This window comes from Sminthopsis crassicaudata, chromosome 2 (genome assembly GCF_048593235.1).
Source record: "Sminthopsis crassicaudata isolate SCR6 chromosome 2, ASM4859323v1, whole genome shotgun sequence".
In the NCBI taxonomy this organism is placed as follows: Eukaryota; Metazoa; Chordata; class Mammalia; order Dasyuromorphia; family Dasyuridae; genus Sminthopsis; species Sminthopsis crassicaudata.
In genome coordinates this window covers 286,587,257-286,613,578 of record NC_133618.1, presented here as the reverse complement: position 1 = coordinate 286,613,578, position 26,322 = coordinate 286,587,257, and positions in this window count along the sequence as shown.

Here is a 26,322-nt window from a genome sequence, read left to right as displayed (position 1 = left end):
TTAATCCTCCTACCCCAGACATGTAGGTTTCTGCCTTAGTCTCTGGCCAGTGACTGGGCCAGTTGGCACCTCTAATGACTGTGCAATCTGCACCTGTGTCCACTAGTCCTTCTAATGGTATGCCATTTATATAGATGGTGAGCATAGGTCGGTCAGCTGTCACAGCTGCTGTCCAGCATATTCCTGGGTTTTTCTGCTTGGAGTCAGAACGTGGGTGACTGTCACCAGGTTGCTTATTAGGGGTCTGTATCAATAAACCCGATGCTACTACTTCCCCTGGTTGATAAGTCACACATTGTCTACCTGTGTTAGTGACTGCGATATTATCTACACATTCCCCAGCTTCCCACATCAGTGTATGAATGAACACTGTCTTGTAAGTACTCTCAGGAGGTGAAATGGTCAATCCTACTGTCCCTGTAGGCAAGGGATCCATAGGCTGGAGAGGGACAGATTTCACCTCTCCAGGGGGTATCTCAGTTGTCCCAGCTGCATACAACTCTATCCTCCCTGATTGCAGTCCCTTTCTCCCATCATGTTGCTTCCTGGCTGACTGATTGTGTAATCCTTTTCTCCCCTCAGATGACTTCCTGGCTGATTGGTCATGTCTGGTATTAGACTTGGAGGCACTCTCCAAGGTATGGCATCAGCTACCATCATGCCCCACGAGTTTTTTGCCTGGGGCCCTGGAGCTGGGCCCCTCATCCCATTTCCCTGAATTTCCCTCTACACTCTGAGGCCCAATGGAGTCCTCTGTTGCATTTTGGACATGGGGTTTTGGGTCTTGTTCTCCCACCCTGTTTTCTCACTCTGTCTCTATGCCAACATTGAGCTTTCAGATGGCCTACTTTACTGCATTGAAAGCATTGACGAGTCTCTCTGGAAGTCCCTTGCCAAAAGGGACCCTGTCTTCCTATGTTGGGATCTGGGAAGTCTGCTCCATAGCCTGGCTATAAAAGGTATTTGTGCCCACTGTGGCACAGCGTCTTATGATCTCCTCTAAAGGAGCATCCCTATTTAGTCTTAGTATAATCCTTCTACAAACCTCATTGGCATTGTCTCTAGCAAGTTGCCTTACCAAAGTGTCTGTTACTTCATTTTCACCATTTGTCCATATGACAGCTATATGCAAACGTGCCACAAAATCAGCAAAGGGTTCATTTGGTCCTTGTACAAATTTTCTGAAGGTCTCACCCTTTTCATTTTTACTGGGGAGAGAAGCCCATGCTTTGATAGCAGCAGCAGCAATTTGCTCAAATGCTGTTATGGAGTAATTAATCTGTACTGAAGCATCTGCATAAGAACCTACACCTGTTAGTAGGTCACAGGTGTTTGAAGTATTAACTCCACTTTGACTGTTTTGTTGGGCTTGAATCCTACAGAGCTCACTATATTCAGAAAACCACAACGAGTTTTGTCCAGGTTCTAAGCACACCTTTGCAATGATTTTCCAGTCACTAGGAGTTAAGGCTTCATAAGCCAAATTGTGTATTAACATCTTAACATAATCTGATGTAGCCCCAAAGAGAGTGCAAGCTTTTTTCAGGCCTTTAAGAACATCCATATTAAAAGGAGCACATTTTCTACTTTCTTGGCCTGCAGAATTATGCTGTTGAATCACGGGAAAAATTTGAAGTTTGAAATCATTATCTATTTCTTTTCCATTTTTGATAGCTTCAATAAGCCCTTTCTGTAATCTAGTTATGGGGGTTGGTGATTGCTGGGGGGGAGGTGCTGATGATATCACCGTCCCTTCCACTCCTCCTCCTCCCTCCTTCCCTGAAGGTGGAGTTGATGTGGGCTGATCAATAATCTGCTCTCTAGACAGGGTTGAAGTCTCTTCAGGACAATCAGAGTCAACACACCCTAATTCCTCATTCAAATCCCCTTGCCCTCTGGCAAGGTCTTGAGTTTGCTTATCTTCTATCTTTTGTTCCTCACACTTCTTCCTCTCTTCATTTTTAGAACTTTTCCTTCTCCTATAACTTGCAAGATAGCTTAAGTCTAATTGAATCACGTTGTATAGATAAAATACATCTGCAGACTGAATAAGGCCCATTTTTTTGCTTAAAATTCTTTCATTTCAAGTCCCACTAGCTTCCAGTTATCTATGCTTAGTTTTTCTTCCTTTAAGAACCAAGGGGAGGAGTGATTCAATGAGTCTAATAGACTACCCATTTGTAGGCTGGTTACAAGTAAACTTTTCCCGTCAATTATCTTAATTATATCCTCTATTGGATTACTACTAGGGGAGGCTGGAGCAGGAGCAGGGGCTGTATCTGGGTCAGCTGAGGCCCAGGGAATGTTTGTACTTAACACCTGCCCCATCTCAGCTATTAGAGATTGCTGGTTTAGTCCTTAACAAGGTAAGTTCCTTATTTCTATTAGAATACTCACCTAATCTCCTGGTCACCTGAGGACTTTGGTGGAAGTAGGGTGCTGACCCCACTTTTGGACACCAAAATGCTGGAACACTGTCTTCCTAGAAATCAGCTGGAGTCAGGATCACTAAACGTCTTTATTCTTGATATTTTATGGTCAAGGTCAGGGGGTTAGGTCTAACAATCTCACACATACCTTCCTCCCTCAAATGCCAGGAGAGATTTTGCCCATTTGATATATATAAACTGATATTTTAAATGTGTTTGATTTTCTCTGATTACTAATAATGGTGAGCACTTTTTCATATAGCTATAGGTAACTTATGCTTTTACATATTAAATCATATATCTACTTTGATTAGTTTACATTCACATTTCTCTAGTGAGGAATGGCTCTTAATTTTTATGAAATTCTGTCAATTCCCTTTAAAGTTGAATGAGACTTTTATTAGAACTTTTATGCAAGCACTCTGTCCTTTTACCTGTAGTACTTCTCAACTACCACTCCCTAAAATTACTTGCCCTAGAGCCTGAAGTTATGAGCATTTGGGGAACAGAGAAATGATTGAGAACTGGAAATCATCATGCTTTCCTCCCTCACTTACTAGGGAAAAAATAATAAAAACAGGAATGACTCTGAACATTTGTTTACTAGAAGAAAGAAAAAAGAAATACAAGAAGATTTCAACACTGGAGAATGGACAGAACTTTCATGAAGAATTCAGAATATAAACATACTGGATTAGATCCTTTTTCTTTGTCCTTGAGTTTTTTCCCCCTCTTTTCTTATTTGTTGTCTGTTTTCTTTAGCAATATGTCTAATATAAAAATATTTTTACATGACTGTACCTATGTAATCTATATTAAATTGCTTGCCTTTTCAAAGAGGGAGGGGAAGGAGAATTTGAAACTTTCTCTGTCTGTCTCTGTCTCTGTCTCTCTCTCTCTCTCTCTATATATATATATATATAATATTATTACTATTATTATTATTTTTTTTTTGCTGAAGCATTAGGGGTTAAGTGATTTGCCCAGGGTCATACAGCTAGGAAGTGTTAAGCGTCTGAGGCCAGATTTGAACTCAGGTCTTCCTGACTTCAGTACTGGTACTCTATCCACTGCACCAACTAGCTGCCCCGCTAAAAACTGTTTTTACATGTAACTGGTTACATTTTTTTTTCTTTTTCTTTTTTCTTTTTGCTGAGGCAATCTGGGTTAAGTGATTTGCCCAGAGTCATACAGATAGGAAGTGTTAAGTGCTTGAGATCAGATTTGAATTTAGGTCCTCCTGACTTCAGGGCTAGTGCTCTATCCACTGTGCAACCTAGCTGCCTCTTGCAATTTTTTTTTAAAAAGAAAATTACCTGTTGTTTACAAAAGGCTAGATTTGTACCAGTTAATACAACAAATTAGTGATTTCTTGTCAGTAAATATATAAATATATATATATATATATATATATATATATATATATGTGTATATATATATATATATATGTATATATATATATATATATATATGTTGGATGTACAAGGTAAAATATTTTATTTTTAATAAAAAACATATAATTCCTTGGCTAAATTATAGAGATACCATTAGGGTGGGATGTTCTGTATTTTGACCTAGGATTCTGACTTTGGATGAAAATCTTTCTTCTAAGGTTTCTGGAGACTGATACACACATAGTTTGTGCTTTGTTACACTTTTTCAATATTATCTTAATAATAGGACCCAAGTCCTTTACCACCACAAGGCTTTCACCACCAGGGTCATGTCACCATCGCCTCTCTCTTCCTTTAAAATTATACCAACATTTGGACTATTTTTCCTCCACCTCACCCTTTCCCCCCAACCCATTTTCTATTCTGTTAAATTTTTTTTTTTTTTTTTTTTTTTTTTTTTTACACAGATGAAAGAACTTGTTTTGGCTCTAATCCAAACAGTGAATAAAGAGTGAATTCAGGAAATGATCCTGATGCATGGTAGGAGAGATTTTAGAACAAATGAGTCTTTTTATTCCTCAACTATACTAAGAATTTTGTACTTATACTTAGGCCCTGTTCTGTGCAAAATAAATGTAATTTTATTTCTAAAACTTTAGTTTAAAACTTTTAGTTTTTTTTAGTAATTCTGTCTGTGAAGCATTTATTTCCTGAATATGCCAGTGATTTACCCAATGATCTTGATTATGTCACTTAATAGTCCAAAGTCCATCAATTTCCTCTTTTTGTATTTTGAAGGAAATGATAATTTCTCATCCCTTCCTCCTTCATGAGGATATGATGAGAATGAAATAACCAAGATCTTTAAAGAGCTCTGATCTCTTCAGAAAGTACTATGAATAAAATATCATCAGTATTAATAATGAAAAACAGTTATTTGACATTTAACTGGTGCAGGATGAGATTCCATTTCTGAGATAGCAAATTGTACTTTGAGTCATCAAAAGAGTTTAAATTACTGAGATGTCATAGGATTTCATTATACTATTGGCTGATAATACTGGAGTAGATGGTGCTGGATGATGCACTCTGATTTGGGTGAGGGTCCATATTGATTTAGTATTTATGCTCAAATACATGACTAATATATACATATATGCATATATTACATATTAACATACACATGTGCATATATATGTATAGCTCTCTATTTTGCTATTAGTCCATATTCTGCATAAGTTATCTATATTTATGTAGGGTTCATTTTGTCCCAATATTGCTATTTGTAATTTGAAGTTCTCTGAGTTATACAAGGTAAGGATGCTTCTTCTTTTCTTGCAAAACTATTTCAATTATATATCTGTGCACAATACACATGTATGTGTATGCTTGTTTGCATATCCAAATATACATGTATGCATAATAATAATGTCTAACATTTTTATAGTGATTTAAAATTTGAAAGTGCTTTACAAAAATTATCTCATTTTGTTGTCAAAACAACCTGGGGAGGGCAGCACTATTATGATTCTCATTTTACATATAAGGAAACTGAAGCATCCATAGACTGACTTATTCAGACTCACATACATATATATGTGAGGCCAAATTTTAAATTTTAACTGTTTCATTTTTACATACCTACAAAGGTCATCTTCCATTAAGTGATTCTTACCCATATGATATTTTCATTCTTATATCAAAATGTAAAGTTCATTTTATGTTTTTTAAATGTCTTAAGGCTATAAGGATACTTTCCTAATCTTCCTGCTCTTTTATTCTATGGTACATGAGATATTAAAGTGAATACAATCAATTAATAAACATTTATTAAGCAATTACTATGTGTTAGCTAGGTGGGATAGTGAATAAAACGCTGAGTTTATGACCTCAGACACTTACTAGCTATGTAACCCTGGGCAAGTCACTTAAAACTGTTTGCCTCAGTTTCCTCATTTGTAAAATGAGCTGCAGAAGGAAAATGCAAATCATTCTGGTTCTTTGCCAAGAAAATCCTGAAAAGTTGTATATGACTCAAATGACTGAACAGCAACAACATGTGCCAGATGGTATGTTAGACCTTGGGAATGCAAATTTAAAAATGTCTCTACCTTCATGGAGTTTATATTCTATTAGGTGAAACAACATATATATATATATTTTTAAGTATATACCAAATGAATACAAGAAAATTGAAGAAGATGAGTCACTAATTGGGAAGCAAGAAAAATTCTATGTAGAATGTGGTAGTAATTAGAACTGTGCTTTAGGAAAATCACTTTGGCAGTTAAGTGGATGATGGATTGGAGAAGAAAAAATTTGGAAGCAAGGAAGTCAATTAAAAAGAAATAGCAATAGTCTAAATGAAACATCATGAAGATCTGAATCAAAGTACTGGCTGTGTTAGTTTAGAAAAAAGAAATGAATTTGAGATATGAAGATAAAATCAATGAAACATTGCAAGAAATTGGATATATTAAGTGACAGAAAATTTTAAGATAAGTTCAAGATTTCCTTGGGTGACTAGAAGAATGGAGAAACTCTTGATAGAAATAAAGTTTGGAATAAAGAGAAGTGGAGTTTTTTGGGAAAAGATATTGAATTCTGTTGTGTATATGTTGTGTCAATCTTGGAGATAGGGGTGGGCTGGTAAATGTTTAACAACCAGCTTTTTCAGGATCTGAAATGGGAAATATATACATGATACATTTTAAAATTTAATTTGCCTCAATATTTTCTCCATCTCTTTTAAAAATTTAGACAACCAACAAAACAATAAATTAAACCCTGATATATGGTTTTGTCAATTTCTGAAATTTAAATGCTCACACTAAAAAGTCAATAATTAACTCTCACCTAAGAGGTGGCCCTAGAACATCCTGTGCCTATAAGATATTAACTTCAAAATGTTCAATAGAAAAGTGGTAAAGCAAGATGGAAACTCAGGAAACAAGCTAAGGCTGGATATAAAGCTCTGTGGATCCTCTTTATGAGATGATAATTAAAAATAAATAAAGATGATAATTAAACAACCATTTGATAGAAACTCTGATGCCACAACAGAGATCAAAGACCAATTATTATATTTTTTTCCCTTCATTTCTTTTCCTCTCATCTGACCCATATTTCTAACCAAGCTAATATGATAGCATGCTTTTCTTTGACCACTGAATACATAGAGAATTAAAAGACTTTTCTCTTTTATTCCTATCATTATCTAACAGAAATCCAGTCAATCTAAGCTTTTGGATTTATTGGGTCACATATTTTAAGTTGAAAGTGACCTTCCATATTATATTCAAGTCACTCATTTTACAGATGGGAAAACTGAGACCCAGAAAGTTTAAGTGACTTGTCCAAGAACACACAAGTAATGTGATAGAAACAGAATTTAAATAAGATTGCTCTTATTCCAAAATCACTGATCTCTAATTCATAATAGGATCATAGCTCAGAAAATCTCAACATGGTATTATTCATAGATCCCTATATTCTAAGAATAGATTTCAAGAGACACATAAACTTGAATAGGAAAAAAAATCATTTTATTTTTACTAACATCTAACTGAACTTTAAAATTTTCTTCAGTTTTTAATGTAATTAATAATAAGCAATAATGAATAAACATTTATTAAGTACCTACTATGTTTTAGGCACTGTTTTCAGTGCTAGGGATATAATAAGAAAAACAAAAAGACAGTTTCTGCCTTCAAGGAGTTTATAACCTAAGGGAGGAGGATGACACAAAAAAGGAAGCTGAAAAACTTGGTAAGTGGGGAGGTAACTGAGAAAAAGAAAGATGGAAAATTCAGTTAGAGAAATCCCAGGATAGAGAATCAAATGAGAGATGAGGAGATGTTTAAGTTGAGCTTTCTCTTCAAATAGAAGTTTGGAGTTAAAGGCCCTATATTCCTATAAGATAGGCAAAGAAGTAATAATGTGGACAACAAAGATGCTGAGATCTTACAGGATGATGAGGAGATCCCAATAATTAGCTTTCTAGGGCATGGCTGAGAAGTCAGTCAGATAGGTCCCAAAGAGAATGCTGCCAGGTAGGAAAATATGGAAGGTAGGAAATAAACATTCTGAGAAATGATTCAAAGGCTTCACCTGATTGCCAAAAGTATCTATGATACTAAAACATTAAGAATTCCTTTTATAGATGGCATAATACAATGAATGTGGAACATTATTGCATAGACCCCATTAGATACTGTACAGTGATTTATTGGTTTTGGCTAAGTGTTTTTGTTTTTGTTTTTACACCTTACAAGGAAAGTGTAAGACATGTGACTGTGCTGTAAGAAACAAAGGCAAATAATTTTTTTTAAAAGGTAACAGTCCAATACCTTATTTTTCAAAGTTAAAAAAACAGAAATATAGAGAGGCTAATCAATTGATCAAGAGTTTTCTGTAAATTAGTGACAAAACTAGATTGGCAGTTAGGTCTCATTACTTCTTTTTAGATCTATTTATATTATAATATACTGACTCATATCAGAATGATATTTGAGAATAGAAGACTGAGTAAAGAACTTCTTTCTCTATGTCTACTATTACATTTACAATAACTCTGCCAGAATCTGTAGCATTATTTAAAGTTTTTCTATTACTATTAAAATTCTAAATTAGGAGTATAGTTAGCTCCAAATATAATTTTATTTCATGGGAAGAAATCTTGAAATTAGACCAGTTGCTTAGGTGATATTCCCAGAGAAAGTGGGTGTGTGTGTGTGTGTGTGTGTGTGTGTGTGTGTGTGTGAGAGAGAGAGAGAGAGAGAGAGAGAGAGAGAGAGAGAGAGAGAGAGAGAGAAAGAGAGACAGACAGACAGAGACAGAGACAAAGAGAAACAGAAAGCCAAAGACAGACAGAGAGTGAGAGAGAAGTTGAAAACAAGATACAGATAGAACAAAAGGATAAGACCTAAATTCATTATTACTAATTCTAAACTATGAAATTGTCTATAAAACTAAAATAGAAGAAGGATAATTGACTTTTTTCTCATATTTCTTCTTCAAATATGAACAACTTTTCATAATTGAACAATATATTACTTTAATTACATTTAGGAATTGTGTAATGTTTAGATTATAAAGTTTTATCACATTTCAGATTCTATTTTATTGTATTATATTCAGATTGTATTTACTTATAATTACAGGGTTGTTTTTTTTTTTTTTTTTTTTTTGCCACTATTATATTCATTTTGCTCACCAGAAGAAAGGTGCTAGGAAAGAAGTATTGGTGAATAAAAGACCCAACAAAAACTTGTGAAGTAGACTTCAATACTTCTGCAGATTTTAGATTCAAATCCTTGTAACTGTATGTGTGTATATATGAATATATATATATATATTGCACACATTTAAGTTCTATTGGGTTTCTTGCTGTCTGGGGAAGGGAGAAGAAGGGAGGGAAGGAGAAAAAATTGGAACATAAAACTTTGCAAGGGTGAATGTTTAAAACTATTTTTGCATGTATTTTGAAAAATAAATATCTAGTATTATTAATAAATAAATAAAGATAAGATCTGATCCTAAAAGGCAGAATTTCCTGGATTCTTTGGTTTATTATTCCAACCTTGGAATTCCATTAGGAATATCTAAATATGTCAATCCTCCAAAATAAATAACTAATAGAGTACCATTCTCAAAGGGTATCCAATGTACAAAGTAATATATTTCAACTAATTATTTCTCCAAACACACGCAAAAATTCTTAAAAATAAGAGAATCATTTTTTAGTACATGTAAGATCTTTTTCTTTTAATCTCTTTGAGTGGCATTTTTAGGTAAAAGGATATGCAAGGCATAGTTCTGATCTCCAGAACATTTGGATCAGTTCACAACTCTACCAATACTGCATGCCAATTTTCCTACGTAGTCTTCAACATTTGTTTTCTTTTCTGTTATATTCTGTTATATTAAGCAATCTGATAGAGGTAAGGTGATAATTCAGAGATGCTTTAGTTAATATTTTTCTAATTATTAAGGATGTAGATTTTTCATGTGACTATATATAGTTTTGATTTCTTTGCCTCAAAACTTCCTGTTTATATCCAGTGACCACTTATCAATTGAAAAATGACATATTCTTTTTAAAATTAATTTTATAATTATAATTTTTGACAGTACATATGCATGGGTAATTTTTTACAACATTATCCCTTGTACTCACTTCTGTTCTGAATTTTTCCCTTCTTCCTTCCCTCCCAGATGACAGGCAGTCCCATACATGTTAAATGTGTTATAGTATATCCTAGATACAATATACTTGTGCAGAACCGAATTTCTTGTTGCACAGAAAGAATTGGATTCAAAAGGTAAAAATAACCTGGGAAGAAAGACAAAAGTGCAAACAGTTTACACTCATTTCCCAGTGTTCCTTCTCTGGGTGTAGCTGATTCTGTCCATCATTGATCAAATGGAACGGAATTAGATCTTCTCTGCGAAGGTCTGGTCTAGCTCCTCTTGTCAGGATAAGCAAAAGTTCTTCTCTACGTTGAAGATATCCACTTCCATTAGAATACATCTTCATACAGCATCGTAGTTGAAGTGTATAATGATATCCTGGTTCTGCTCATTTCACTCAGAATCAGTTCATGTAAGTCTCTCCAAGCCTCTCTGTATTCATCTTGCTGGTCATTTCTTACAGAACAATAATATTCTATAACATTCATATACCATAATTCACCCAACCATTCTCCAATTGATAGGCATCAATTCATTTTCCAGTTTCTAGCCACTACAAAAAGAGCTGCCACAAACATTTTGGCACATACAGGTCCCTTTCCCTTCTTTAGTATTTCTTTGGGATATAAGCCCAGTAGTAGCATTGCTGGATCAAAGGGAATGCGCAGTTTGATAACTTTTTGGGCATAATTCCAAATTGCTCTCCAGAATGGTTGTATTCTTTCACAACTCCACCAACAATATATCAGTGTCCTGGTTTTCCCTCAGCCCCTCCAACATTCATCATTATTTTTTTCCTGTCATCTTAGCCAATTTGACAGGTGTGTAGTAGTATCTCAGAGTTGTCTTAATTGGCATTTCTCTGATCCATAGTGATTTGGAACACTGAATTGGAACACTCTTTCATATGAGTGGAAATCGTTTCAACTTCATCATCTGAAAATTGAGAAATGACATATTCTTGTAAATTTTACTCAATTCTCTCTAATTTAGAGAAATAAGGAGCTTATTGGAGAAATTGCTGTAATATCTGCCACTAGCTCATGATACTGCTATCCTTCTAATCTTGGATGCATTGGTTTTCTTTCTGCAAAACTTTTAAAATTTAATGCAATCCAGTTTTGGGGGTGGAGCAAAGATGGCAAAGTGAAAGGAAGAAAGTGCTAAAGCTCTCCCATGTTCCCTGGAAGACTACGTGACACCAAGCCTCTGGACAAAGTTTGATGGAATGAAACCACTCTTCAGTTCAAGATAGATAGGAAAAATTTCCAAAAAGTTTCACTCAGATGAAAAGGATGTTCAGCTCAGCTCAGACAGACTCTGGGAAAGCCAGTGAGAGGCTCTTAATCACAATAAATCAGCAACTGAGACTCTTGATCCTGGCCCAATGGAAGAGCAGATCAAGGGAGATGCCTAACATCACAGCTCAGAAGGAAGACTCTGGGAAACCAGGCTGTTTCCTGAAAAGAGCAGACAAAATTACACCCTGTAAACACATGGAGCCCCTGTCCTCAAAGCCACGGCCCAGAACTACATAGGAATCTTGGGACAGTTTTCCCTTTACTTCAGAACCAGAGCTCAACTATGAAAGTAAAGAAAAGAAGAAAGACCAAAAAAAAAAAAAAAAAAAAAAAAAAAAAAAAGGAAAGAAAATGAGCAATAAATAGAAGAGAATCTTGACCCACAGAAAGCTACTATGAGGACAGGAAAGATTAAAACATTAATTCAGATGAAGATAAAATGTCTTCAGAGGAAATCTCAAAGAGTGGTATGAATAGGTCTCAAGCCCAAAGAAGCTTCTTTAAAGTTCTCATAAAAAGACTTAAAAGGCAAATACAAGAGGTAGAAGAAAAAAATGGAAAAAAAAAAAAAGAGAGATATGTAAGAGAGAGTCAACAGCTTGGAAAAGGAAGGGGAAAAGGAAGAAAACTCTTAAAAAATAAAATGGACCAAATGCAAAAAAAAAAAAAAAAAAAAAAAAAAGGAAAGAAATACAATTTAGAAAACACCACCTTCAAAATAGAATTAACCTAAAGGAAAAAGAGAAACAAAAGTTAACTGAAAAAAAAATCACACATTAAAAACTAGAATGGTGCCAACGGAAGCTAATGACTGTGTGAGACAGCAAGAATCAGTCATACTAACTAAAAACAATGAAAAAAAAAATGGAAGAAAATGTGAAATCTAGAAAATAGATCTAGAAAAGACAATTTAAAAATTATTGGTCTACTTGAAGACTATGGCCAAAAAAAAGAAAAAAAAATCTGCATAATATTCTTCAGGAAATTATGAAGGAAAATTGTCCCAATATTCTAAGAGGGGGAAATAAACATTGAAAGAATTGATCAATTACCTTTGGAAAGAAGTTGCACAAGGAAAACCTCAAAGAACATTGTTGCAATCTCAAGGAAAGATATACTGCAAGCTACTAGACAAAAACAATTCAAATATCAAAGAGCAACATTCAGAATTACCCAGGATCTGTCAACTTCAACAATAAAGAATCAGAGGGCAGGAATACCATATTCTGGAAGGCAAAGGACCTAGGGTTATAACCAAGAATTAATTATCAAGCAAGACTGTGCATCATCTTTCAGAAGAGGAGATGCATCTTCAATGAAGTAAAAAGACTTTAAATCATTTCTATTGAAAAAAAAAAAAAACAGAACTAAACAGAAAATTGAATCTACAAACACATGACTCAAGAGAAGCATAGAATGGTAAACAGGGAAGGGGGAATATATATTTAAAAATTAAACTGTTTACATCCCTAGGTAGAAAAATGATGTCTGTAACTCTTGAGAACTGTATCTGTTATTGGGGTTGATGGGGGAGGGGCACCACATGTATGGAGGGTATAGTGGTGAGTGGAATATGATGTGATGATTTCAAAGAAAAAGACATTAAGAGGTGGAAGGTCTTCACTGGAAAAAGAGGAAAGGGGGAGGCATAAAGGGACAAATTAGATTCTGTGAAGAGGCACAAAAGACCTATTTCAATCAAGAGAAAGAAGGGAAGGGGATGAGTTTTGTCTGAAGCTTGATCTCATCAGTTTATGCTCTAAGAGTGAATAACTTAATCATTCAGTTGAGTATAGAAATTTCTCTAATTCTATAAAGAAGTAGGAAGAGAAAGAGAAAGAAAAGGGAGGAGGTGGGTAGAAAGGAGGGCAGAAATATTAGGGAAAAAAAAGGTCAGAGAAGGGGTGAGGTATGACAGAAGGTAAGAGAGTGGGTGGGGTGAGTTAAAAACACTACTAAGGTCAGAGTGGAAAGAGAGGATAAAATATATATAGGGAGGAAATAAGATGGAGAGAAAAATAAAGCTCATAATCATAAGTTTGAATATGACTAAGATGAACTCTCCCATAAAATAGAAGTAAATAGCAGAGTGGATTAAAAAACAGAATCTTACAATATGCTATTTACAAGAAACACATTTGACACAGAGAGACACATACAGAGTAAATTTAATTTATTGAAACAGAATTTATTATGCTTCAGCTGAATTAAAAAAAAAAAAAGCAGGGGTAGCATTCTGATCTCAGATAAAGAAAAAGTAAAAATAGACCTAGTCAAAAGAGAAAAGAATGGAAAACATATCTTGATAAAAAGTATCATAGACAATGAAGTAATAATGATATTAGATAAATATGCACCAACTGGTAGAGCAGGAAAATTCCGATATTAAGCCAGTTACAGGAAGAAAAGGATGATAAAAGTATATTTTTTGGGGGATCTCAACCCTCCCCTCTCAGAATCAGACAAATCTAACCACACAAAAAAGAAAGAAACTAGGAAGGCTAATAGATTCCTAAAAAAACTAGATATGATAGACCTGAGGAGAAAATTGAGTAGAGACAGAAAAGAATACACTTTTTTATTGGCAGTGCATAGTATCTATACAAAAATTGACTATGTATTAGGGCATAAAAACCTCACAATCAAATGTAGAAAGGTAGAAATAATAAATGCTTCCTTTTCAGACCACAATGCAATTAAAATTATATTCAATAAAGGGTTAAGGAAAGATAGAATAAAACCCAATTGGACATTAAATAATTTAATTATAAAGAATCAGTGGGTCAAATAGCAAATCATAAAAACAATATATAATTTCATCTAAGAGAATGACAATAATGAGATAACATACCAAAACCTATGAGATGCAGTCAAAGCAGTTCTTAGAGGAAATTTCATATCTCTAAATAGCCATATGAATAAAATAGAGAAAGAAAAGATTAAAGAATTGTGTGCAACTAGATAAAGCTAGAAAATAATAAATTAAAACCCTCAATTAAATACCAAAATAGAAACTGAAACTCAAAGCTGAGAATAACACAATTGAAACTAAGAAAACTATTGAACTAATTAATAAAATGAAGATTTGGTTTTATGAAAAAAAATCAACAAAATAGAAAAACTTTGGTTAATTTGATTAGAAAACGAAAGGAAAAACAAAAACATAAACAAAAACAAAAACAAAAACAAAAACAAACAAACAAAAACATATCACCAACATCAAAAATGAAAAGGATGAACTTACCACCAATGAAAAAGAAGTTTTCTGTATGGCAGCAAATCTGACAATCTATCCAAAATGGATGAATATTTACAAAACTATAAATAGCCCAGATTAACAGAAGAAAGCCATTAATGAACAAGCCATTAATGCATTCCCTAAGACAAAATCTACAGGGCCTGATGGATTTACAAGTGAATTCTACCAAACATTTAAAGAACAATTAATTCAAATGCTATGAAAACTATTTGGAAAAATAAGGATTCCTGCCAAATTCTTTCTGTGACACAAATATGATACTGATATCTAAAACAAAACAGGAAGACCCAAAACAGAGAAAGAAAATTACAGACCAATCTCTCTAATTAATATTGATGCAAAAATATCAAATAAAATATTAGCAAGGAGATATTAGCAACTTAGCAGGATAATACACTATGATTAAGTGTAATTTATTCCAGAAATGTAATGTGATTCAATTTCCGGAAAATTATTTCCATAATTTCTTATTAATAAGAAAACCAACAGAAATCATATGATAATCTCAATAAATGCAATAAAATCTTTTGACAAAATATAGCACCCATTCCTATTAAAAACAATGGAGAGCATAGGGATAAAGGGAGCTTTCTTTAAAATAATAATATATCTAAAACCAACAGCAAGCATTATTTATAATAGAGAGAAGCTGGACATATTCCCAATAAGTTCAGGAATGAAACAAGAAGGCCCATTATCAACACTATTATTTAAAATTGTACTTGTAATGTTGTTTGTAACAATAAGAAAAGCAAAAGGAAATGAGAGGAATTACAATAGGCAATAAGGAAATAAAACTATCACTCTTTGCAGATGATAGGATGATATGCTTAGAAAATTTTAGAAAATCATCCAAAAACCTACTGGAAACAGTTCCTAGCATTCCTATATATTACTGATAAAGCCCAACAACAAGAGATAGAAAGATAAATTCACTTAAAATAACACAGACAAAATAAAATATTTTTGATGTCTACCTGAGAAGGCAAACCCCAAACTATATGAACACAATTATAAAACAACACGTCTTACATAAATGAAATCAGATCTTAACAGTTGGAAAAAAATATTTTATTCTCATGTGTAGTCCAAGTAATATAATAAAAATGACTATTTTGCCTAAATTGGTCTAGTTGTTCAGTGCCATACCAGTCAGACTGCCAAAATTTTATTTTATAGAACTAGAAAAAATTATATCAAAATTCATTTGGAAGAACAAAAAGTCAAGAATATCAAGGGAATTAATGGAAAAAAAATACAAAGAATGGTGTCTTAACAATACCAAACCTAAAATATATATTATAAAGCATCAGTCATCAAAAACATTTCCCCTTGCTTGAGCTCATAGAGGATTTTCCAGGTTTTTTGATATCATCTTGCCCATCTATTTTTATAGAACAATAATATTTTATTACAATCACATTCCATAATTTATTCATCCATTCTCTAATTGATCTCCTGTCTGTTACATTTATTACAAAGTAACTACATAAGCCAGCAATAAAAATTCATATTACTATATAAGTGTACCAAATATGGTAACAAGGAAGAGGAATTAAAGATCCTAATGCAAAGAGGCAAATTTGGCTTCATAGATATCATTGAGTTCTCTCTATACAAATCAGGGCCCCTAATAATTTTTAACTTGCTTTCATGATAATTTCATGCTTCAAAAGTTGATAGAGTAAATGATGAGAACTTCTAATTTAGATTTAATTTGATCCAAATGAAATCAGTCAGGGAATGACAGTTAAACTTTAGAATAGAGGTGAGGAAAGTTATACATTTTATGACATGTGCCTTTCTGGGGCTAGGTCAAAGCTTCTGTGCAAGATTGGACTTCCAACATGAGTAAGATAGGAGAAAAAGAGAAGATCTGAAAAGAGAAAGAGAAGGTAAAAGAAACAAATGGAGGAGGGATAGAGGTAAAGAGGGAGAGAAAAGAAATAAAGACACAGAAAATTTCCAAAAAAAAAAAAAAAAAAAAAAAAAGGGAAAAATTAGTATTGATATGATTCCATCACCTAAAATTTTATAGTATAATCCAGTATAGGAGGAAGCACTCAAGCATAAAAAATTGAAGATAATAAAAAAATTAATAAAAGAAAAAGGAATTTAAAAAAAGAAAGAAAACAAAACAGGAAACTTTTCTAAAGATGCCAATGTGGAAGCTGAGGAAATTCACAATAACAACCAAAAATTTTAAAAGACAAATATAGAAAATGAGAGCAAGCATAGATAATGAGGGATAAATATAGAGTCATGTCAAGATCCTGCAAGAAAAATATTAGTTTTGCTAAAGTTCTGAGTGATCTGAGGATACCAAAAAATGCTAATGACATTTAAAAAAATTATCAACAGCTACATTGAAGAAAACAGAAGGATCAAAGAAGGGGTAAGAATGGGGTAGAATGAACAACGATATAGGATTGTGCAAAGGAAATACTGATTTGCTCTTGTTTGCTACTATTTTCTTTGTTAAGGAAAATGATTTTTAATAAAAGAAATAGTAATTTAATAAGCCATAAATGAGTCATCAAAGAAAAAAATGTCAGGCACATATGTGTATATGTTTGAAACTATGAAAAGGTGTACTTGAATCCGACAACTGAGTAATTAAAGTTAATTACCTATTCAGTGTGAGACAATGACTTTATTAGCATATGTTTTGGATAAATGTCTCTTCTCACTGTTTGGTGCTTACTGAATGTTTGATGTTAAGATAATTGTAGAAAAGGATTTGAGATCAGGGTGAGAGAGGGGCCAGAGAGAATCACTTTGCAGCAGGATGAGAAGAGAAGTTGGTGACTTTGGACTCGAGAATCCAGGATACATCTTTGGTGAGCCTACTTCTTTTACTTCTCCCCCTAAAGACCAAGGACTTTTACTTATCCCGACTCTGGCTGATCCTGAGACCTCCAGGGAACTAGCCCATCCTTCATAATTGGTGCCCAATGTGGGGCAAGGACCATAATTTCACTGAACAAGTCCTTGTGACCAGGAAATAGGGTGAGTATTTTAATAGGCAAAGAGGGAACTTGCTTTGTTAAGAGCTAAACTAGCAACTCTCGCTTTTTAGATGAAATGGGGCAGATATTAGGAAAAAAATTCTCTCCCACCCCCAACTCCACCCTGAAGGAAATCTACAGGAATCATATTCAGACTAATAAAAAGCCAAGGTTTGATTGTAACTTGGGAGCAGATTGGTACACTATTGGAAACATTAGAATGCATGTCCCTTTGGTTCTTCAAGGAAGAAGAAATATAGGCAGATAATTGGAAACTAGTAGGAGATCACCTATGTGAATATTACAATGATAAAGGTCCTGATTCAATTTCAAGGAGATATAAATATAATATCTGATTCAGCCTATTTAGTAGGTGTGGTATAAAGAATTGCCACAGCCCAAATAAAATTTGTAGTTTCCAATATATATCCACTTTTTAAGGAACTTCAAGAGCAAGTGAGAAAGCATCCAGGTAAGATTTATATCTTGCATGTCCATTCTCATAGTGGACTTCTAGGTCTTATTTTTGATGGTAATTCAAGGGCAAATAGCGCTCTAACTATGTTGGCCAATACTCCTTTATTTCAAGAAACTCAAGAATCTCATTCTAAATATCATCAGGCTGCTGGAGCTTTATGTTTGCAATAGAGGAAGCTAGAAGCATAGTAAAAGCCTGTACAGCTTGCCTTCCTTTCCATGCTCCTACCCTCCCTCCAGGAAAGAACCTTTGTAGTCTGAGACCCAATGAAATTTGGCAAATGGATGTGACCCATTATAAATCTTTTGGTCGTCTATCTTTTATCTATGTTGTAGTAGATACCTTTTCAGAATTTATTTTTGCAATACCAGCAGCAAAAAAGACAGCCAGAGTGGTCACTGAACTCCTTATACAAGCATTTGAAATTATGGGTGAGCCACAAGCAATAAAAACAGACAATGGACCTGCATATACTTCTAAATATTTTGCACACTTTTTTGCACAGTATAAGATTTTATACACCACTGGCATACAGGACAGACAACAGTAAAGAGAAGTAGAGACATCAAGATGCTCCTCCAAAAAAAAAAAAGTATGGGGGAGTCAGAGGTAACCCTAGAAAACTTTAAAATTTAGTTCTTTAAAATTAACTTCTTGATTTTTGACAAAGATGCCCTGGCTCCACCAGAAGGGCAGTGTCCAGTGCAAGCATCTCCACTATCTTTAGATAATCTCCAGGTGATGTGGAGAGACCCAGAAAGTGGTGAATGGAAAGGACCAGATGGGTTAACTGCTTGGGGGAAAGGGTTTGCTTGTATCTCCACAGATGGAGAAGGAATCAGATGGGTGTCAACAAGCCATATTCGCCTTGTCCATCAGAGAGAGAGACAGAGTAAATCCTCAAAACGAAGGAGAAGATGCAAGAAACATTGAGTGGTTCTATTGCTGATTGTGTCCACCAATATGAAAGAGCATGGCAGTTATGGCAATTGACTCATGGACATCAAAAATTGTTAATGAGACTGATGAAAGACTTGAAAATCCTCAGGAATCATTGGATTCCCTGACACATGATGAGGCATGATGAAGTGATGGACAATAGATTGGTTTTGGACTATCTCTTGGCTGCTGAAGGAGGTGTATGTGTGACTGCTGTTTACATACCCTCCTTCTTGGACTTCTGGAAATCTTTTATCATACCATGTTGATTCATATTGTTTGTTCTATCACTACTTGCATGCACAATTCATGTTTGTTACACCACATCAAGCCTGCACTGGCTATGGGGAGAGTCATCCCTAATAACCTATGCGTTATTGCTATGTGCTTGTGTAATACCTCCCATGCTAATGGGTTTGTGTATACCTGTTCCTAGTAAGAACCTTCAGCCCAGAAACCCACTAGCAATATCTGGCTTGACTCCCCACTTCCCTTTGGTGTTTGTCATCTCTTTTCCTGAGAAGTCAGGGAAGATGTGACCACCTGTGTTCTAAAACAAAAGAAAGCAGGAGATGTAGAGGGATGAAACTATGAAAAGGTATACTTGAAATAGACAACCAAGCACTTAAGGCTAATTACCTATTCACTATGAGACAATAATTCTATTTGCATATGTTTTGCATAAATGGCTCATCTCACTGTTCGGTGCTTACTGAATGTTTGGTGTTGATACATAGACAACAATTTGAGGTCAGGTTGAGAGAGGGGCCAGAGAGAGTCACTTTGAGGCAGGATGAGAAGGAGAGAAGTTGGTGACTTTGGACTTGAGAATGCAGGATACATCTTTGGTGATCCTTGTGGAAGTTTGCCTACTTATTTCACTTTTCCCCCTAAAGACCAAGGACTTTTACTTACCCTGATTCTGGGTAATCCTGAGGCCTCCAGGGAGCTAGCCCATACTTCACACATATGGACTTATAGATGACTTCTACACAAAATTCAAAGAAATATTATTATTATTAATTAATTAATTAATTAAATTTTTTTTGCTGAGGTAATTAGAGTTGTGACTTGCCCAAGATCACTCAGCTAGGAAGTATTAAGTATCTGAGACCAGATTTGAACTCAGATCCTCCTGATTTCAGGACAGGTGCTCTATCCACTATGTCACCTAGCTGCCCTGGAAATATTATTTATTATGCTGCATAAATTATTTGCAAAAACAAATCCAGAAGGCAAAAAAACCCCAAAGAAGACTACATACCTTTATCACTAAAGTATATTGATATGCATATATAGAAGCAGCTATATGGCACAATAAATAAAGCATTGGATCTAGATTCAGGAAAACTTGTGTTCACTGTCTTACTAGTGTAATCTCAGGCAAGTCACTCAACTTCTTTGTGCCTCAGTTTCCTCATTTATAAAATGAGAATACTAATAACATCAACCTCCTAGGGTTTTGTGAAGATCAGATGAAATTTTTGTAAAATGCTTAACACAATGACTGTGCTACTTAAATGTTAACTATTACTATTAAAATATTGAATAAAACATTATCAAGATGATATGGCAATATACTAAAAAATATTTATTGTTACTAGATTAGGTTTATTACCAGGAATTCAGTAACTAATTCAATGCTAGGAAAACTATAACTATAAGTGACCATGTTAATAACAAAAACAGCAAAAATCACATTATTATATTAACAGATGAAGAGAAAACCTTTAGTTTAATATAGCACCATTTATGTGAAAAATAGAAATAAATGCTCCTAATGCACCAGAAGATATACAATAAATATGGCAATTTGCCTTGTAAAAGACCTGCAATTTATTGAGTAAGTGTGATACAGAAGGGTTGTAGCTTGTGAGTTATTATGAGATGGTACAGATTTTTGCATTCTTGATGTTTCTTGAGAAAGAAATCAGACAGAAGCAAACTTGAAATTCAAGTTATACTTAAAATGTTTCTTAGTATATCAGTTTTGGGACACTGGAACAAATCTGTATTATCAAAATAGGGATTATAGAGAACTGGCTTTATTTTGATATTGTTCTGTAGATATTAGTTAAGGTGATTAGGCAACAAATTAAATAATTTTTTAAAAAATAAGCATAAACAAAATAGGAAGCCACATAATTTGTTTTTGCAGTTTAATATGATGGTTTGCTTGGAAAATCCTACAGATTCACTGAAAAACTAAGAATTAATCATGTAATTACAATTGCAGATCATAAATTAAACTCACAGTCATCAATCTTTTTGTATATTGCTAACAAAACTAAAGCAGGAGATAGAGACAGAATTTTTTCAAAGCATCTATAAAATTGAAGTTGACTCATTAATTCTGGACTTTTAAGAATACAATCTCAAAACACTGCTTACATAAATAAAAGACTTAAGCACTTCAGAGAGTTCACTATTTATAGTTTGACTGGGAATTTGGTGTGAATACAGAATTGGTTTCAGAGCCCAAAAGACTGATTCAAATCCTGCTTCCACAATATTTTGGTTATGTGACCCTGGACAGTCATTTAAGTTCTCAGGGCATCTAGGAAACTGAAACTATAAATTGATGAAGTACCACTATGAATTGGTAGAAGATACTCAATATAATACTACACAGATAAAATTGAAGATCTGGTAAAATAATGAAAAGGGATAATATTTATATAGGCTTTTGATATTTTTTAGAATGCTTTACATATATGATCTCATTTAACCTTTTCAACAACTTTTTGAAATGTTTTTTACCTTTTATTTTCAAAGAAGACCAATAATTTCACAGGGTGATATCATGACTCACATAGGAATTGGATTTAGTGAATCAGAGTTGTACAAAATTGTCAGCTTCATTCTTTTCCAGAGTCATCAAAGTCCAGTGATAAGATAAAAGTCAAAAAGACTAATGAGGATATAGTGGATAATGTTGGCATCTTTAATGTCTGCCAGGCTCCAAGTACTCAACAGCACCTATATCAGCCACCTTCATGGCTTTTGGGACTGTTCCCTCAGGGGAAGTTTTTGCATGTTTTGGGTAGACACTTCTCAAATTCATGGACAGATTTAATGTCTGACAGTTACTTTGACCTGATTTAGCCAGTCTGCCAAAACAGTTTTACTGGGATATGGCTGCTACACATTCTATAGTTTCTTGGAGCCACAGTTGAGATAATAAATGCTATTATTTCCATTTTACAAAAGAAGAATTTCAGCTGAAGTGACATTCCCAAGCTCATACAGGCAGGAAGTATCTGAGAATTTGAACCAGTTTTCCTGATTTCAAGTCCAACATTTTATCTACTGTACTATCCAGCTTTTTATTAAGCAAAAGGTCAACAAAAATTTCAAACAGAGCCAAAAATTACAGAAAATTAATCTAGTTTCATGAAAAAAATATGTTGTCCATGGTTATGAAACTGGTGGATGAGTGTAATGCAACACATACAATTTGTCTAGGTTTCAAACATAACATTTAACCTTTCAAAAATATGAAAGGCCCCATTGGCAAATGCACTGAAGATATTTACACAATAAATACAATTATTAATTGTATTTACCCTGAGGAACATGAGAGAAAGTATACATTTGCTGTTGTTACAACAAGTAAAACTCCAAGAAAGAATGTACATATAAGACTATAAATCTGGAGTTAAGCAAGATTTCAGAGACCATTTCATCCAAATTCTAAAAGGATAAAACAAAGACAATAACCAAACATCTATATAGTCTCCTATATAGATTCAGATTCATTTAAGTGGCTAAATTTAAAATTTTACTAGTGTGAGGTCAAGTTAGAAGAAGATCTGTAAAGTGCCCAGAGAAATCCTTGGTCCTTCACTATAAGTCAGTTTTTTACATGACATAGATAAAAGCATAGCTGACATTCTCATCAGTTTTAGAGATGACACAAAGCTAGTAGGGGATAGTTAACATAATTACCTGACATAATCAGAATTTGAAATGATTTTGATGAGCAAGAATTTTGACCCTATGTAACAAGTTGAGGCAAAATAGGACAAAAATAATCATTTACTAAGTAAGTACTACATGATAGGCATTGTGCTAAGTGCTTCATAAATATCTCATTGAAGCTGATGACAATTCTGTGAGCTAGGTGCTTTTAGTATCTACATTTTACAGTTGAGAAAACAACAAGGTTAAATGACTTGCCCATAGTCAAACCATGGCTAATAAATTAAATGCATGATGCTGGATTTGAAGTCAGGTCTTCTTGAGACAGACTTCACATGCTATCAACTCTGCTACCTAGCTGCTTAATAGGGGAAAAACTTATTTTTTTCTTTTTGAGGCAATTGAGATTAAGTGACTTGCCCGGAGTCACACAGCTATTAAGTTTTTAAATTTCAAGGCCAGTATGCTCTCCACTACCACTTAGCTGCCCCTCAAAAAAACAAAAACAAAAAACAAAAAACAAAAACAAAAGCAGTTTCATGGATATAATATATGGGAAGCCTGGTTAGATGATAGATCATCTGAAAAAAGTTTCAGGATTTTAATGGACTTCATTCTTGAAGTATAATGTAATAGATATAATGATGTGATATAATAGATAATGAAATGTGATATAATAGATAAAACTCTGAATACAATTTAGGCTTCATTAAGAAAGACAGAACTTCCATGAGTAGGAAAATAATAGTCCTGCTGTACTCTTTCCTGGACTAATCATATCCTTAGTATCCTATTCAGTTATGGGTGACCCATTTTAGGAAATATATTAAAAATATCCTGAGTAAGGCAACCAGGATGGTACCAACCAATGGAAACAAACTCCAGGTTGTACCTATATGAAGATTTGTTAAAGGGAATAGAGATGCTTAACCCAGAGAAGAGAATACTCAGAATGATTGTTCTTCAATTGTGTCTTCAATAATTCGATATCATGTGGCAGAAGGATTTAGTTTGTTCTGCCTGGCCCTCAAGGGTAAGACTAGGAAAGTTGTAAAATAAGTTTAGTCTTGATGAAAGATAAAATTTTCTGGTAATTAAAATTATGCAACATTGGAATGAGCTACTTAAACAGTTAACAGATTCTCCCTCCCTTGGGATTATCAACTAAATGTTGGATGATTAATTATTGATTATAGCATAGAGATTTTCCTTATTCCAGCTTGGTGTGGACTTGTCTCTAAGGTCCCTTTCATCACTGAATAACAAGATTTGAGGTGGGTGATGATATAACCTTCAATCTTTCCTAACAATTTATTTGAGTGGAGGGAAAGAAAAAATAAAGGAATTGGGAAATATTCCTTCTTATTCCTTTCAGACTGTAGAAAGCTTTATGTACTATCCACTATGTCCTTTAAGCTTAATAATAGGAAGAAATACAAAGTCTTACAGAAACTGCAAGGTGACTAATTCATTCCATTCATTAATTCAGATGTTAGGTAATATATTTTTTGGAGGTAGGGGAAGTGGGGAATTCATTCATATAGATATATTTGAAAGACAATCTGAAGGATATTGTAGGAGGATCAGGCTTGACTGAGTTGCCATGGGGAACATAGTCAAATCAATCAAATCAGAAAATCTATTTGAGTATTTGAATATTTTAACCATGTTATTTTGGAAACAAAACCTACATATCTATAGAGTAACTATGATGTTAGGAATTTCAGAGTGTCTAGCAGGTCCTGGGGTGAGAAAAGATTGGGAATACTATATCCTTATGCTGGTGACTACCTCAAATCAATTTACATCTGGCAAAAATGAAATCCCAGGCAATGAAATGCAGCTAGATAAGCTGGTCATTGAATTAGTCAGGAGATTATAGGATTGTAGAGTTAAACAATATATGCATCCTGGAGATCTTTTAGTTTATGAACAAGATACTCTATTTCAGCTCTGGGCTTTTTTCTCTGCTTATACCCCATGCCTGGAATGCTCTCCTTATTTCTCTCTGACTAACTACTTTCCTGCCTTTAAATACTCAACTAAAATCCTATATTTTATAGCAAGACTTTGCCAGTTGTTCTTAATTCTAATGCCTTTCTTCTGTAAATTATTTTCTATTCATCTTGTGTATAATTTGTTTGTATATATGTGTTGGCTTGCTGTATCCCTTTCCCCATTAGAATATAAGCTTCCCAAGACAGGAACAGTCTTTTGTCTATTTTTATGTCCCTAGTAGTTGGCATAGTACCTGACATGTAGTAGGTTAATAACCCAACTTTTCTGTATTAATAAATATTTATTGATTTATTACTCCAATTCTCTTATTTTACTAGTGAGGAAACTGAGATCTGGAAAGATTAGGTCACATGATTGGCATATGGCATAACTTAAATTTGAATGCAGGTTTTCTGATTCCAAATAAGAAAAAAAGCTTGACAGATTAGTTAGAATTTGGTAGGTGAATCAGGTATTGAGATAATTTAATTCAAATTAACAAGTATTTCCTTAGCACCCATGGGTAAAACACATCGCTTAATTTGTATTCTGTCAATCTGTGGTGCTCAATTTATACTTGTGCTATTGGATGAATGTGACAGCAAACAAAAAAACTTGCAACTGTACATTCAAGTGATTGGTACGAGGTAAGGATATCATCAAAAGGAAAAAAATCAGTCAACTCTACCTTTCATTCTGGCCAAGGATCATTCTTATCTGAAAAGAAAATATATGAAATCCACTGAATCTCTGGGAAACAAAACTATAATTAGGCTGGAGCAAATGAAGCCTTATACCATACCTTGCCAGGAATAAGCATCTTTCTTGTGGTATTACTCTAGATTATTGTTTCCATGCCTTTTGGTTCTCTGTTCCCATTCCCCTGCATGACTTTGGAATACCCCCTTCTCAGGTACTTTGATCCTATGGCTTCTTCTTTAAGTTTTTACCTAGCAAGGTTTCAACATACTTACCTTGTTTGCCATTTTGTTATTATCCATTTTCTACTCTTAGCTTACTTATGAATTTGGGGAATTCAGGGAGCATCAACTTGTTAAATTTTTAGTATCAGTATTTATCCCTCAGAAATCAGCAAATGGTACAGAGCACCACTTGATTAATTTTTTATTAATTATCTAGATTTAAGAAAGTGATAGAGAAAATTTTAATATTGTAAATTAAACTTTAAAATATATCATGCATACCTTTTTCAGAGAACCTGTTGTTAAACATTAAATAGCGCACTAATAAGTGGATATCATTTCTTTGTCTGCCTCCATGTCAGTTAAATATACTTTGGAAGAAATAATTTCTAGTTATACATCTCCTAAGGAAACATCACCTAATTTAAACTCTGGAACCAGGAATGAGAAACTCTGACTTTGGAATTCAATTGCTTCTGA